The sequence below is a fragment of the Pteropus vampyrus genome, unplaced genomic scaffold (genome assembly GCF_000151845.1).
Source record: "Pteropus vampyrus isolate Shadow unplaced genomic scaffold, Pvam_2.0 Scaffold106, whole genome shotgun sequence".
Classification (NCBI taxonomy): Eukaryota; Metazoa; Chordata; class Mammalia; order Chiroptera; family Pteropodidae; genus Pteropus; species Pteropus vampyrus.
Genome location: NW_011888887.1, coordinates 1,472,179 through 1,484,146, shown reverse-complemented (window position 1 = coordinate 1,484,146; position 11,968 = coordinate 1,472,179). Strand labels below are relative to the sequence as shown.

Here is an 11,968-nt window from a genome sequence, read left to right as displayed (position 1 = left end):
AATGATAGACTGGTTTTGTATCTGGCATCTAGGTGCTCAGTGAATATATGGTTAAATAAAAGGAATGAAAGAGAAAGGCTTTTTAATGCCCCTTATTTCCTGTGGTAAAGCATATATATTGTGTTGTTATTTAAGATGTCCATGTTAAATAGAATTTCTTACAGGGTTTTAGAAAATCTATCTGGAAATATCTAGTATAATAAACATGTACACATATTTTTTTTTAAGGGAGCATTTTACTGAAGCACAGGTTCTAAGATCCTAACAACTCTTTTTTTTTAATTTATAATAATTATTATTATTTATGTCTACACCACCTGGACTTCCTAGGTGATCTCCCATCCAAGTACTAACCAGGCCCAACCCTGCTTAGCTTCCAAGATCAGACATCAAGCTTGTTCAGGGTGGCATGGCTGTAGACCATGGACCATGGCTCCACTGGGGCATGAACCCAGGACCTTCTGTGTGTAAAGCAGATGTGCTAACCACTACACAATGGAACCACATCCCATTTACACATATTTTTGACTCTGAAATCCACTTCTGAAAATATATCCCATTAAAGTACGACCCTTATATATCTAAAACAAAGAGGTCCATCAATGTTCCTTGTAATGCTTTTTGTAAAAAACAGAAACACACTAAGTTATATTTCCACCATTTGGAAATAAAACATTGTGCTTCTACCCTATGGCATATTATTCAGCTATTAAAAAAGATAAATCACATTTAAACTAACTCATTTGGAAAGGTTTCCTAAGATATTTTTAAGGAGAAAAAGCAATGACACAAATAAAAACCTAATTTAATTTTTGTGAAACGAACAGTTGCAAAATCCCCACATATCTTTGCAAAGGATTATAAAATAAGGGAAATATGGAAAAGATAAACAAGTTTCTAATATGAATTACCTAGGGCTCATGAGTGAGGGGCAGTTATTTAGTTTTAGGTAGGAAGTTAACAAAAGTAAAAAAATGATCATTCAAAATAAAACCACTACGTGCATAAATGTATGATATTATAGTTATGTAAAATTTTATCTACCCAACCATCCATCATGCACAAAGTCATGCTAGAAAGTTTAGTTACCAGACTGTTAATGCTGGTTATCAAAGAGTGGTACAATTACAGTATATTTTATTTGCTTTCATTTTTATGTATTGTTTGACCTTTTTAAATTGTTTACACTATTTGGATTTTTCACATTACCAAGAGAAAATATTAAAACTGTATTCATTCTAAAAATTTAAATACCTAGAGTCAATTCCTTCCTGGCTCACAAGGATAATAAAAATCTTAACCTACTGACGAACCGAACACCAAATAAAGAACTAACCCAATCTACTTATCAACTAACCAATTAAAACACACACACACATAAGAAATATTTGTCTTTCGAAAACATGTTTTTGCCCTCTAACGCTGTTTTATTTTTTATTTTAAAGGTTAAATTTTTAAAATATTAAAGAGGCAGAAATAATTAAATATAACGGCTTAAACTATTTCCTACAAGCTATTTTCAACACAGAAAGAAGGTTCAGGCTGATTGTTCTCATAACTTTCTTTCCCTAGGTTTGAATCTGACGAGAAAAAAAATTTTTTTCCCCTTAAATATAATTTGAGGAAAGTCCTCTAACCTAACCTGTAGGGTATACCCCTATTTTATTCATCCTTTCCTCACTGATGAGCATTCGTTTTTCTTCTAGTCAGGAAAGATTTTTCTCTCCAGATTTGCGGGCATGTAGAACAAATGAACATCTCATTTATGATAAGGTTGTTTAAAAGCTCTGACTCAGGCTCACCACCTAATACAGGCCCCTTCAAGCAATGTAAAGGCAGCACCACACTATAGCAGAAATCTGAAATCAGACAGAGTATATTTCAAATCACCATGCCATCTCTTGTGAACTGGGAAACTTCGTAAGTTATTTACTGTTCTGGAGTCTGAGTTTCTTTACCTATAAAGTGGACACAGCAACTCACCTTTAGAGATGTGGAAAAGCCTCAATAAACTATCTATAAGCACCTAGCTCAGTGCCCAGTACTTCACAGCCACTCAATAAATATTGTTATTATTTTTATATGTTTCTGTATATTCTCAGAATGTGTTGGTGTAACAGAAAATTATTGCTTTTATGGGTATGTATATGAGCATTTTATTTACAGCAAAGGAAGGGCTATCTTTATTTTTTAGCTACTCGAAGTTCTATGCATCGTAATATATTAATATTCTACTTTCCATAAATTAGGGGGAGTGGTTGGAACAGTTGATTCAGGATGATGAAATACCTTTATTTAAATGCATTCTCTATCTCTGTGCCATGTGATCTTAGCTGTATCCTGTTCTTACATTTACATATATGAATTTGCAGAAGAAAAATATAAACGATATATATATATATATACATATATATATATTTTTTTTTTTACCGAGGATCCAGTGAAAATCATCATAATGCTCTTGAGCACTGAATCATTAATCATCACTTGCATAGCTGAGAAAATACTTCGATTCTTGCCAAATGCACTGAAAAGAGGCCAACATTTACCACTGAAAAGATAACATACTTGGAGAAGTAAAATGAAACAGAATTCATCTTGTGTATATTAAATATGTTTCTGGAAGCCATTTAATTTGTGATTTGAACCTTAGAACTCCTAAATTAAGGCAGTGTATATGAGGAATTGTCTTTTTTACAAAACCACTTGTTAAAACACTTGCATTTTTTTCCTGCAGAAACCACCACTAAAACAAAACTTCAGCTGAAGGTGGTTGTCACATTTCTTGAAAAGCAGCAGTAAAAATGGAAACGATTTCTTATGTAGGAAGAAATGTCTTAATTAAAATATTTGTAATAACATACTTTTTCTTTAAATTAATTCCTAGTTATTAAAATGAAAGTAAAGCGAAAGAGACAAACAATATCACTGACAGTCTCACTGCCTAAACAGTTAATAATTTGGTGCGTTTTCTTCTACTCTTATTTTTTTCCAAGGTTAATTTGTTTGTTTACATAGTTGTAATCTTGCTGTATGTGCTTGTTGTGTTTCTTACCTGCTTTAAAAAGTTTTATTAAGTAGTTAATTAAAACAGACATAGCATTAACTCAGTGACTTTATGTTTCCTCTATCCTTTGTGATCCAATGTTCTGTGTTATTAGGCTTCAAACACAATGTCTAAGTTAAAAAATACATATAGTCAGAAGGGAAAATAATTTACCATACTACGTAAACTAATTTGACCTTTTCTCTATAAATTTGAAAACCTTTCATGAAATTCCTGAACTGGATGTTGAATTTGACTAATAAACATATTCAGGCTCTAATATTTTATGTTGGAAATTTCTCATCATGCTTTTAAAGAAGATTAAAGAACTACTGTGTTAAATCTGTTTATTCTATGGCAATATGAAAGGTTACAAGGGGGAAAAAAGTCCAAGTTAATTCTCTCATGTTCCTCTACAGATATGATTTCTTTTCATTAACCATCTGTAATGAAACATTTGGTCATTGTCACTGGTAGGCATTAATTGCCCGGAAATACATATTTAAATAGCTCATATTTTAGAGCACTTTAGTGATCACAGGATTTTAAACAGTATCTACTTTAGATTAAGATGTCAGAAGTATCAAAACTTGTGAAGTGTGATGTGAAATGGTCCATATGCTAGACAAGAATAATCTCAATAGAAAGCCATTACACAATCATCGCTGTTGTCTTCATGCTTGAGTGATAGTTTTTAATATTCAATTAAGAAACCTAGTTACTAGGCCCAGACGCTGGTCCAAATCTCAAAGAAAGCTTCATTTGTTTGACCCTTCTAACCTGCTAGTTTTTATTTTATTTGAACTTGTATCTGATCCAATGGCTGCAACTGGGGAACCTAACCTAACCTACACCACCACCATTGTCATCATCATCATCATCATTTACTATTGAGACATGATCAGTTCTTATATCAGCTGAGTAAATTTGTGATGTTGATTTTTTAAAATAGAAAATAGCTCAGAGAACCTTTTACCTATGTTAAATCTTTTTTATTTGCTAATATAAACAAGAACTAATCATAGGTGCAAAGGATTACAGACACAAGAAACTGATTACATGTTTCAAACTAAATTTCCTTTAGAAACTTGAGGGAACACTTTAGTATAGAATTGGATTAAATTTTTGACACTTTAAAATACCTTGAACTTATGTCTCTCTTTCCCACCTTGGTGGATACTCATCTAATGGTATAGGTTTTAAGGTTGCGAATGAAACGGTGAATTTTTTCTAAGAATATAAAATAAAAAAATATTTTCATGATGTCAGTCTCTAGCTACCTTTATGAAGCTCTTTTAAATAAAGAAGACAGTCAACTTGTACAGCACTGATCTGCTGCTCTTGTATCTATCCCTTCATCTGAGCTAATCCTGAGAAATTTGCCAAGAGTGGTTTTTAGTGGATCACTGTGCCTCTTCCTAGTGAATTCTATTTAAAAAATCTATTTATAAATTGAAAATAGTTTTAGGTGTGCTACGTTTATCTAGATTGAGTAAAGAAATAACATGCCAGATATTGCTCAAGCATTTTTTTCTTTGCCTCATCTTTTAACATGAAAAAGAGAATATTCAATTATTGGATATATATAAAGAAATCAGTTATGAGAATGCTGAAGTAAAAAATTATCAAATCTCTGATGCAAAATTTGCGAGAGTCTTCCTCTCAAATTATTTTACTCAGAAAATTGTAGAACTAATTTCTTCTTTCTGGTCCCGCTTTCCCTCGTTCTTTTATTTCTCCTTTAATATTAGGTATTTTATATAAATCATTATCAGTACAAGTACCATTTTAAGTTGCTAGCACTTTGTTGCAAATTTTCAAATTTAATTAAACTGATAAGAACAGATACTGACTTGATCTTAGCTAAAAGGCCGAGAAGCAATTTTCCAGTTTAATTTAGACATGCTATTTTGGAATTTCAACAGCACCACTGAAACATTTAAATATATCTTTCCTCGAGTGAAAGAGATTTTTCTCTAGGCACAGTAAACTCTATCTCTGCAATATTTTCCATTTTGACGTTGACTTCTCAGTTACTTTTTGCTATTAAAATTATTCTTTTCTGAGGAGGTTCTTTTTGCCAAACTTTTCACATTGGCTTTGAATTTGTGATCACATCATGGGATGGTTATTTAGATTCTACTCAGCCTTTTCCTCCTGTGTCTAAGGCACTTCTTTCTGGAAGAAAACAGTGCCTGAGTGCCTTCTGTTTGTCCAGAACTAAGCACAATGAAGAACACAGAAAAGGCGTTGAAAGATACATAGTTTTTAAATTTAATCCACAGTTACAATGTCCAAAAAGTAGTATCATTGGACTACCGAAAGCATTAATCACTCTTTCTATGGGCTAATTTACAGATAGTGTTTATTTAGACTCTGGGAAGACCAATAGAATTCATTCAATAATTGGGTTCATAGTGCGGTTTTATGTGCTCAGAGACCATTTCTCTGTGAAACTGAACAAAGCTACCAGATTCTCCACTTTCTTAAACATTGCCCTAATGTAAGGTGGGGCAAAATCTGGTCTCTTTAATATAATGTGATTCTGCTACAAAAGCTTAGCTCCATAATTGTCTCTCTCTTTGGTTAGGTGTAGTGTTCACATGTAAACTTTTATATGTTATTCCTTCAACTTTTTTGTTCATTATTTTTACATATCATTTCTATTGTTTCTATCCTACATTATAACAAAACAGTAAACCAACACTTAATGGTTTATATGGTATCTCCTTTATGTATTTAATAATCTTTGTTGTGTGGTTGGGTTTCAAAAACAAAAACAATGATCCAATTTCATTCATTGAGGTTAGAGACATAGTGAAGTGGATGGACACAGAATGTCCATTAAAGCAATATTTGCACTCTTTCAGAATATTTCCCAGGATTTTTCTATTTATTTTTATTTTTGTTCAAGAAAAAAAATACTGTAAAACCTTTGAATATTATCATTATATTAACATTTTCATTCTTACTATACTTGTATTTCAGGGAAAGTATTCAACACTGTATATCATGTAGAAACGAGAATCATACCTGGGCTCTGACAATGCTGTCAAAAACATAGCACAATGTTTAGAATCATCTGTTTTTTTCAGCTTTCAGACGGGAATAAAAACATAAACGTAACCTCACAAAAAAGAACCCAAAAGAAAAAAAATTTAGCATATAAGTAATGACCTCATCTCCATTTGTATTTAATTTTGACACCTACCTCCTTGTGTGCTATCTGATTTCAAAATGATTTAAAAAAAAAATCTGGAGTGATTATTTGAAATACCAATATGACTATGTTTGCAAGTGAGCTCATGTATCAGACTATTTACAGATGTTCTTCTAATAGCGTACTCAAAATTATAAGTACAGTTTAGAAATACCCAGGGGTATAATTTAGGTGCTATTTGACAATTTACCAAGGAGAAAGAAAATCTTGCTTAAGCAAACACTGCCCCAATCACGTTTCAATGTTATGAACAAAAGAACTAAACAAAGTTATCTTTAAAAATGTTTTATGTATACATTTTACAAATTACCCTTTTAATTTCAGTATGAAAAACCATCAAATGAGAAAAATTCAGAAATTACATGTGTCTATATAATTGATGTTATGTATTTTTTACATAAAATAATCTTAGTATTATATATTTTTTTCTAATTTTTTCCCATTCATTCAATATCGAGGAAAAAGCATGTCTTTTCACATAATTTTGCCATATACAAGAAACTCGGAAGGTATAACTTTGGTATGCTATTGATGATCAAAAAAAATAAATAAATAAAAGAAAAAGAAAGAGAAAGAGAGGGAAAAAAAGAAAATATACACCTCATTAATCATTTTAACCTAGACACGATAAATGGTATTTAACATTATCTTCCATAGTGCTGAAAAAAATACTACTGAATCTCTGTTTAGTGATATTCGGCGTGTTTCTGAGACATCAGCTTGGTTAACAGATTTCTTTTTAGTAAATAAATGCTTTACAACTGGTTGTGTTTAGTCAAGGGAAAAGTAGGAATGCCCCTAGCATGACATTTTTCTATATAGGTTATTCTTAAAATTTTTGTAGCTAAAAAAAAAAAAAAATTGCAGCTGTTCTTACTTTTCCATAGAACAATGGAGATACTCCTCCAGTTACTTCCCACAAGAAATTATTCCCTAGAGACTACACTTGAGATGAGGAGAATATGTGAAACGCCTCAGCAAAGTTCATGTAGCTTCTTTCAGGTAAGATATGAAATGTGCAAACTAAGGAAACAGGTTAAAATCCAATCCTAAAATCTATATTTAAAATTTTAAATAGCGTAATAAGTGTTTATTAACAAAACACAATGGTTTGGGCTAAGTACAGATGGAGAAAAATATATATGAAAGTCACATAAATTTGCGATTTTCCTATAAAAACACACGATCAAATATTACAGGCATCTGCAAGTTTAAAAGCTATGCTTTCTTGCGTGATTAAATTTATTTTCTGAAATGCAAGCTCTAAGAAAAGAATCTTATGCTTAAAAGGAGCTAACCTTAAAACTCTGAATTTTAGAATGACACATGTTCAAAATGGCATATGATTGATGGATGTTTTTGTATTACAAGAGAATAGCTGTACACCTTTTGTGATTAAAAATAATCATCAGCTTCAGTCTGGTATTTGGTGACTTTGTCATTGAGTAGGAGCTGGATGAGGTGCTAATAGGTGAGATGAGAGGCTCACAGGGGTGTTGGTGGCACATATGTTATGGTAAGTGATCTAACACCCTGGAAAAGCAATTAAATTTGCCTTTGTCTTCCTGTTCCCATTTGAAGTGAATATAGATACCTGTTCAGAATACTGAGGATGCTTTTTGAGTGATGAGCTCCTTAGGCTATAGCAGTTTTTCAGTGACATAAAAAGTATATTTCAGGTTTCCACAGGAGAAAAAAGATAGTGGATATTAATTTGAATACCAACAGAACGAAAATGGGTGTTGGTTTTATTAGGGGTAACACTTGTTATTGTATAAGAGTTTAGCAAATGAGTATCAGTTTAAGAAAAGGATAGTAAAAAAGGGCATATGCCTTTAACTGTCCAGTCATTTTGCTGAGATGCTGAAATAATCCTTAGATGAATGTATCTGTTGTAAGTCACTGTTAAATCAGCTGCTTTCACCAACTGTGACACTATTCTGGAGTTTAGAGGAAAAGGCCTTGCTTTGCCTCAGGCCACGTTTCTATTCTTCTTGCTTAATGTGGAGATGAGAGAAGAGATGGAAATCTCAGGTGAAACCTCCAGGAGAAAATGCCCTTGTGCATTACAACTTATTTTTCTGGTCTCAGAGAATCTAAAATAGATTAGTTTTGGTGTCCTCCTGATTTCAGCTTCGTTGGCCAGCTCCTTGTGAGCAAGGGGGCTGTATTAGCTTCTGAATTGAAGCATTTATGCTGTGATACACAGTTTTCTGTATGAAAAATTTGCTAAGCTGTTTAAAAATCACAGAAGAAAGGAGGGACATAAAATTACCATTAAGTCATTCTATGAGATTTACAAAGGCTTTAATGAGTTAGAGATGGATGAAAAAGCCTTTTTTTTTGATTCATTTAAGATATCCATCTGATTAGAAGAGATTTTCATCACCTTATCAGCTAATCCAATAAATTGACTACCCATTTCAAAATGACTCCAATTGGATTCATGTCCATCAGAATGATTTTCTGAAAGCCCCAGAGTATTGTATAAAATTGAAAATTATTATCAAATTGCCACTGTAAAAAATGTACTAGATCCTGATAAATCTAAAGGATTGAGGGGAAAATGCTCTGAGCTGAAAGGTTACCACAAATCAAAGTTCAGCCTGCATAATTCTCTTCAAGAATATTATTTATCAGGGGAAAAAAATCCCTAAGAGAAAATCAGATTTTTGGTAGCTAAAGTAGAACTGCTTTATAAGGAGGTTGTTTGGTATGTTTTTTTGCTAACCCCATTCAGATCTTGAAAAAACTAATATGGTTTTGTATATCTGGAAAATATTTTAAAATGCCATACCAGTGAGATAGCTAATGCATGGAACCAACTAATCAAATTTCCAGTTTTTGGCTGGTGTATGCCCCAGTGTAACAAAGTAAGATTAATGAGGTGTTAAAAGTCTATATGGACTTGTCGGTTTTATGATGCAAATAGGGTTAATTTCATCCAAATGTAGAAATTTTAAAAAATTAATGTGAATGAACTAAAGCTTTATATTTGTCTTTGCTTTTAAGAAACTTATGTTTACAGGACCATTCCTATCCATATTTGCCTGGTTAATGGAGAAAGCTGAGGGAGGAAAGAAATGCTTTTCAGGGAATAGAGTATCAGAAGGTCAGTTACAATGGACAAATGCCAGACATTGAAAATTAGAAGTAGATAATTTTACCTATCAGACTAGCCAAAAGCATTTATTCTAGGCCAGTATCTGATACTACCCAGAAAGACAGGCCCCCTTTATCTTTTCTGAAAATCATTTTTTACATAGTCTTCACAGGAAAACTGGGGTGAAGATATTTTGCCCTTTGTGGAATACTTTGGGTAATAAGAATGAGTCTTCATAAACCATCTCTAGCATTTTAACAGACTGGCTGTCCTCCATATATTTTTCTACATAATGGCAAACACTTCGATACTTGGAAACATCCAGATGTCTGACTGCACTTTTAACTTGTCATTCAAATGGTATAGACCTAGGCTACATCTACGTGTATTTTGAATTGGGTGGTAGTTGAAGAGGCAAGGGGTGAACAGAATTTCAACAATATCTTTTTTTATTGCTCTATAAAATTTTCTTTCCCCTGAGATAACTTCAACTTAAATCATAGAAGCATACAGTTTTAGGATTCCCAAAAGAAATAAAATGCTTACACCGAAACGGAAATCTATACAGCATTATAAAAGAAACATTCATTCCAGATGATGTAGGGGACTGATATGAAGTCCTTAGGCAGATGTTCTATCGAGCCTCAGCTATTTGGCATCCTAAGAAAAAGGGCATTAGACAAAGGGTTGGCTTTATAAGAACAAAGTTTTTGTGGTGTGATTTACAGAGTACCAAGAATTACATCTCTCACTAACTATCTCCCACATCTGGACTAAATATCTTTTCTTCATTTTGTCTTCTTTCTACACATTATCATAGAAAATCATTAATTTACAGTAATAAAGATCATCTTTTAAAGTATAATCTCCAATGGAGTGGTTATGAAATACATATTTGTTAAAATGCATTTGCTAAGACTCAATGTCCTCCTATCTGAGATCTTTATGGCAGGGAAGGAGAGATAAAAGGTGAGAAAGATTGGAGCAAAGCACTATGCAAGACAGGCCAGACCTGAATGGGGTCCTCAGATGATGAACAAAGAAAGGCTGGGGTTGGGAGCTGCAGAACAGACTGGTGAAAACACGATGAAGACAAGTGTACTTACTTCACCATTTCACTTAAGCTCTGTCCTCATGGCAGCAAGCTCATTCTCTATGGGAGCATCTGCAGGTCAGGAGCCTTGTTTCTCATCGTATATGATCATTTGTATGCCCTAGAGCTTTGCGCAGCACATGGCATATAGTAGACACTCAGCAAATGTTTTTCAAGTGAACCAATAAATGAAAAAAAAAAAAAAAGAACGGTGTGGTCTGAAAGCTCCAGGTTAAATTTCAAAGACCCTAGGCTCAGAGGAATTTCAGGAAGTCATACAGTTCAACTTGTCTTCGGCTGACACTTAAACCTCACCAAGAAAGAGCTTTCGATAATTTTCTTTTTAGAAATTCCCACATCCTTTCCTCAAAGTATATTTCAGTATTATTTTTTAAAAATCTATCTTAAAACTTCCATCTTTCAAGATCATTTTTCTTAATGGAAACAAACTTAAGAGTACTAACACATCTTTTCCAAAAGCTTTTGCACACACTGTCCCCTTCTTCCCAGAACAAACCGCTCGGGAAATAGGACAGGGCTTACTGTCTGTATTTTAGCTTAATTTAGTCAAAATTCTGCATCTAAGTTTCTTATTTTTTAAATGAGAATGGTTTGAAGAAGCTGCCAGCAAAGTTAGGGCAGACATCAGTCACTCCACTCCTTTCCTAAAATTGGGGAAAGCTAAGGTACTTAGAGGTTTGAGGATTTTCTCAGTAGTTTGCAATGAAGGCAGACCTAATAACAATGTCTTATGCATTCCATGCAGTACACCATCTCTTTTTAATAGGCTTCCTGTGTTGAGATGGATTTTTTTCATCACCTTGATTCTTACTAATGAACTTTTCCCTAGTTTTCCAAAACAGGTTGGCTGTAGGAGAAACCCTGAGGAGAACCCATTCTGATAATAAAAGCAGGAATATACAATGGATTTGTTAGATCATACTCAGTATTTATAGAACTGTTAACCTTTTTTGAAAATGATTAGTTTCAAGAAAATTGTGAAGTGCATGTGGGTAAAGAAATTCTGATTTTCTTATTGTCCCAACCACTGTTTAGGCACTTTCCATACGTGTCCCTAATTATAACAACTCTGAAAGGCTGTGCTAATTTTACTTATATTTTGATAAGAAAGTTTAAATTCAGAGATGGTGAAAAATGTATTCCCAGATACACAGTCAGGAAGCGGCAGAGCCAGGAATTATATCCTGATCTTTCCAGCTCCACCAGACGTATGATCTGAGGAATGGCAAAATGGTTTCACTTGTTCTGAGGTAGGGGTGGCAGCACCAGGGAACAAGGTCACCTATGCAGAAGCAGTAGTTACTCCAGGCTATGTCTGTTCATCTTTTAGGGAGCCTGCCCTCTGTCTGCTTAAAACTGATTATCTTTATAGTCAGAAGAAATGAATACTTTAGTTTGCCACTTATCTAGTTTTTATGAGTTAAGTACATTAAACTCCAAAAGGCAATCTTATCTATACATGTCTACAGCATAAGAGGAAAAGCT

The 11,968-nt window shown here is 33.3% G+C and overlaps 2 pseudogenes; both read right to left on the bottom strand.

Annotated features, from left to right (window-relative positions):
- Window positions 1–305: 305 nt before the first annotated feature.
- LOC111743089 lies at window positions 306–421 on the bottom strand (annotated as a pseudogene).
- Window positions 422–4,750: 4,329 nt separating this feature from the next.
- On the bottom strand, window positions 4,751–4,929 carry LOC111743048 (annotated as a pseudogene).
- Window positions 4,930–11,968: the final 7,039 nt, after the last annotated feature.